The sequence below is a fragment of the Stegostoma tigrinum genome, chromosome 2 (genome assembly GCF_030684315.1).
Source record: "Stegostoma tigrinum isolate sSteTig4 chromosome 2, sSteTig4.hap1, whole genome shotgun sequence".
Taxonomy (NCBI): Eukaryota; Metazoa; Chordata; class Chondrichthyes; order Orectolobiformes; family Stegostomatidae; genus Stegostoma; species Stegostoma tigrinum.
Genome location: NC_081355.1, coordinates 26,443,768 through 26,449,089, shown reverse-complemented (window position 1 = coordinate 26,449,089; position 5,322 = coordinate 26,443,768). Strand labels below are relative to the sequence as shown.

Genomic DNA, 5,322 nt, shown 5'->3' with positions numbered 1-5,322 from the left:
TAAGAAATATCTGAATGAGCGCTTAAAATACCAGGCCATAATAGGCTATGGACCAAGTGCAAGTAAATGGAATTGGAATTAGTATAGTTTGGTGTTTGATGAGCTGAAGGGTCTGTTTCTGAATGTACGACTCTATGACTCCTTGGCCTGACTTGAAAGAAGCATTTGGATCAGAGCACTGACAGAGTGAATGTTATGCAACAGGGGGCTTCAAGGTTATCCTGAGGTGACAATCCCTGGGTGTTTGACTGATTCACTTCCTCTTTGTTAGTGCACTAAGGTGCCTCTTCCCTTGCTTTGACAGAATCAGGTATCTAGAGGGACATCAAGATCCCTTGGCCCAATCTCACCGCACCAGTGAATTACTACATCTAAGACTCAAGCGATGGAGTGATGTTCCCTGGGTCTCTTAGAGGTATGTTTCTTCTGTAATATGTGACTTTCCAGAGCAGTTCATGAAAGCAGTCTTGAGATTTCATGCCAGAGTCATAACATGAGACAGACCTTGGGCAGACTCCTCTCCCCTTCACTCCAGTCTGTATGTCATCTCTGGCACCTCTACCAGACCTTCCCCGTTTGCTTCTGTATCACATCCGATTATTAATTGGCATTTCCAGACACTTATAACTTGCACTAGGCAGAGCAGTGGCCTGTTCTTAGCAGCTAGGGAGCCCAGCTATTTTTTCCTCTTGTAGTTGGAGGTCCATGTCAGAGTTATTTTCACCAGAATATGCCTCCATGACTTCTCTAGATAGGTTACCCATCTGGGGAGGGTGGGAGGATAGACTTGATGGTGCATCCTCTGAGGCTTGTGACTGTTCATTGTTGAAGGTGCTTTGAGGTGTTGTTAAAGATTGGCCTGGGAACAAGGGCTCTTATTTTTGTCCAGCTTGGGAGTTTGATCCAGAGACAGAATAGAAAAACCCAAAGATTTGTGCATGTCCGGAGATACCACCCTTATCGAGATGATCATGAGACGATTCATCCAGAAACTCCATTGGTGTCCTGTGGACCTGGGTTCAGATCTCACCTTGGCACATGATGGAATTTTGTATTCGATAAAGAACCTGGAAATGAGAGTCTACTGATACAAAGAACTTGGTTTTTGTCATGCATTTGTGAATATAAGATTGGAAGCTTTCTCACTAGGTGGCTGCAGCTAAACAATCTCCCCTTCAGCACAGGCACATTCTGCTTATTCTCCTGCCATCTCAGTGGCCTGCTCCTTGAAGGTAGTATGGAGACTTATTTCAGTTGGACTGTGCAGAGGGAGGGAAACATTCAGAGACATTAACATGGGAACATCAGCACTGTGTCTGCATTGATAGGTATAACAAGCTTCAGAGATGTAATTGTCCTCGTGAGTTACTAGTTAGAAGAACATAATAGGTGAAAGGTTGAAAGTTTAAGAATTGTGATTTCAAGGTGGTCCATTGTCATTAAAGATTTAGAATTGATGCAAATCATTAAATATGCATGCCTCAGAAACCTGTGAGGTGTTCATTCCAAAGCCAAATTTTATGGCTGTGCACTCATTCCATGTAAGCATTTTGTGAAAATCAGTGAGATTCGTAGATTCTCCTGGTCACGATGGAAGGTCAAGCAGCTAATGGTGCATGCAATGCTGAATGCCATTACTCAGTATATGTTTTAAAGTGTGAATATGGTCTTGTGCAGTAGCAAGTCTACAATACTGATTCATACTCATTGGAGCTTCAAGCATTGAACAAAGAGTGGTATATAGCCTTCAGGAATGCAGCAAATCATTCATCTATTTATAGCACCGGAGCCAGGTTCTCTAGGGGCGCCCATGAACACTGCCCTTGCAGTTACCTCTGTCCATGTTGTCTTCATCAGTCAGAGCGGCCTCTGGTTGCTATTCCTAAGGGAGAGAATGCCCCTTCTCTCCTGGACTGGCAGCCTCTCAGGATGCATTGCTGAACCTTGGAGCTGTTTTTTGACATCACCAGGAGGTGGGCAGGGGTGTTTAGTGGAGGTTCAGTGATGCTCCTGGTTGGAAAGTACGACATACTGTTCAGGTGTCTTTTAAATATGTTGCTGAGCTTTGGAGTCTCAGTGTTGCTGGTGGGGTGCAAGCTTCCTTCCTTCCTGCCTGCCTACCTATAAAACATTGCGTTTTACCCAGGCATGTAAAAGTAATAACCTGAGAAAAATGTGAAAAAACCCATATGGAATTACTTCCTGCTTTTAGGCCTGACATCAACATCTCAGCAAAACAAGAGTACGTTCACCATTATGATATCACAATAAAAAATATGTATATTAATCATGCCAAAAAAGATACATTAGGCAATCTTCTAAAAGTAAAAAAACCGTAATGATTAATTTCCATTTCTCTTAAACCCTTGCAAATTGTTATCACTACAAATTGAACAATGAATATCTCTCAGCACGCATCATAAGAAAAGTAGTATGTAAGCTTTAGCCATGAGAAATCACAGTAATTTGGATATATGTAATGTTTATAAAGCAGCAAAATAACTCAAGATGTTTCACAGGACCATAATCAGTCAGGAAATTAATGTTTAGTCAGGGAAGAAGACACTTGTGTGCAGTGGGCAGTAGGGGATTCCCTTAGCGCAAGGACGATACTTTGTATTGACAGGGACCTACACGTGGAGATTTTTAACTTGAGCATATCCATATGTAATCATTCTGTTACGCTGCATTATGTGGACAACCAGTGCTGAGTTAGAATCTGAATCTGGAAGTTGAACTTTTTTTCCAGAGGTATGGATGTTACCACTGCACCACAAGAAATTCTATTTGCAGGTGCCAAAACATTAGTTAAGACGAGTAATTTAAGAAATGTCTGAATGGAGAAGAGAATGATTAAAAAAAAGGAAATAGGTTTAGAATGGGAATTCCAGGGCTTTGGGCCTGGATGCTGAAAGTGTGCCTAGGTAGGATGAAGGAATGCCAGAAAAAGCTTTCAAAAGAGGTCAGGAAAGTGAAGGGACACCATGTGTTCAATGCTTGCTGGACTTGAGTATGTGACAGAAGTAGGAGAGGGTCAAAGCCTTTGGAGGAATAGGAAAATAAGGGTAAGATTAGAATCCAAATTTCAAATCTAATCAGTAAAAAGTTGGCACATTTACAATATTAAACAAATGTCTCATGGGTTTAAGATTATGGTTCAGTATCTTAGACAAAATATATGTAGTCAGCAGCTGTTTCTCATGGAGAGCTGTGTCATGTTAGTCTCTAAGATGGTAAAATGGTAGTTGAATTGGCACACAAACAAGCAAATGTTCAGGGCGAAAGGACAAAATGCTCAAAGTTGCTCATAATAAAATGTGGAAACGTCATGAGCGTATTTTTAGCAGAAGCTGAGATTATGGGTGGATTTTACCAGTCATGTAGGGGTTGTTCAGGTGGAGGTATTTCTCAATGTTAAAATCTCACGCACTGCTTCTGGGAGTGCGGAGTGATCCTGGAAAACGGCAAGGAAGATGTTGAGGGTGAAATGTCCATTATCTCCTCATTGCTAAGGCATTCAATCAGGAAGAGAGGAGGTGCAAGATACAGGTAGTTCTGCTGTAAAGCATGTTTCGTTAATGTGAATTGGCTGTAACAATTGATGAATAGTGGATGCTTTTTGGATAATGTAAGCTTTCTGCTGTACAGGTATAGTAATTTTCTATAGTGATTTCCCTATAACGTGATTTTCTATAGCACCAGGTCACACGAGAACACAACTTTCATGTTATCGGAGAACTACCTGTAGTTATCCTGCTGAACATCAAGAGTGTCACCGAGCCCTCCTTCTGCTGCCAAAGTCAAGTTAGGCACCCAGTACACGAGAAGACTGCCTGGCTACATCAGCACTTACACCATTGAATTCCATTGAATCCCAACAGTGTAGAAACAGGTCATTCAGCCCAAACCTACCCTCCAAAGAGCATCCCACCCAGACTCACCCCCTACCTTTCTCTGTAATTCTACATTTCCCTTGATTAACATGCCTAACCTGCACCTCCCTCAACACTACGGGCAATTTAGAATGGCCAATCCACCTAACCTGCACATATTTGGACTGTGGGAGGAAACCAGAACACTCAGAAGAAACCCACGCAGGCACAAGGAGAATGTGCAACCACCACACAGACACTCGCCCGAGAGTGGATTCAAACCCGGGTCCCTGGTGCTATGAGGTAGCAGAGCTAACGACTGAGCCACCGTGCCACCCCAAAATGAAGCCACCCAGCATGGAGCTTGACCCATGACCCTGAGATTAAGAGTCTCATGCTCAACCGACTGAGCTAACTGGGCTGGCTCAGCTGGTTCTCAAAAACCAGCCCCTACTTCCCACCCATAGGGGTCTGTCTGACTGGCCACATGGTATCCACCCATCCACTCTGTCCATTGCAGTTTCTTCTCAGGTGGATACAATGCCATCAGTGACCACAGTTCCTAGGGGCAGTAATGAGTTGAAAGACTGAGGAGTTGCTGTCCCTCCATTTGGGCCTGAATCTGTTCATGGTTGTGTCTGATTTCTTGAAGAGATGGGAGATCAAATACAGCAGCTAATTAGTTGATGGTTAACTACAATACGTCCTGCTATCCTCCAAACAACTGAAACATAGCTGCTCTCAGCTTTCCAGTCGATTGCTGGCTCATCTGCCACTCTGGCAAAATCTAGCCCAGTGTGTGATAGTTTGTCTGCATTATATGAGGATGCGGGAACTTGCAAGCAAATGGGAACTTACAAACAAGTGTCTGATTTGCAACATGATGCATAATGTAGGAACTTTCAAATCAAGGGCATGATTTATATGTGCACCGGCCCAGGAGGCCTTGCAGGATTTTCCTTCTGTTAATTTGTAAAAAGGCTGCATTTTGTGGGACGGCTATTCTTTGTTTGCTTTGGGCAGGTTATACAAATGGGTGGATGTCCCTTTAAGTGAAATTAAACAGCAGAGTAGTTTTGAGAAAATTTAGATCAAAGAATAGGCCCATCAGTCATCAGTTGACATGGAAAGTTTCCTTATGGAGCAGTTAAAGGTCATCGCTCGTAAAGTTTGTTCAAAAACAGGAAACATGCCACAAAGTGCGATTCTGCCAATGATTCAGAATATTTCTCAACAATCTTTCCTGACTTTTTCCCTTAATGATTGAACTAAAGCTAAACATAGCATTCTTCCTGCATTTATTCCAGTCAGAAAGTTAATTATATTTAAAGCATGTTTCGGTCAACATACTTGAGGAAGATTTTGAGGACACAATACCAGCAGAATTTTGCGTTAGCTTATAAAGTTTCCTGTTTACCGGCACTGCTCTGGGTAATCGATGATGCTTGGC

General features: G+C 42.6%; 1 non-coding gene across 1 annotated transcript; it reads right to left on the bottom strand.

The window, feature by feature from the left end:
- Positions 1-4,221: 4,221 nt before the first annotated feature.
- Positions 4,222-4,293, bottom strand: trnak-cuu (transfer RNA lysine (anticodon CUU)). The gene has a single exon. It is a non-coding gene; the product is annotated as a tRNA-Lys (tRNA).
- Between the last annotated feature and the right edge of the window lie 1,029 nt (positions 4,294-5,322).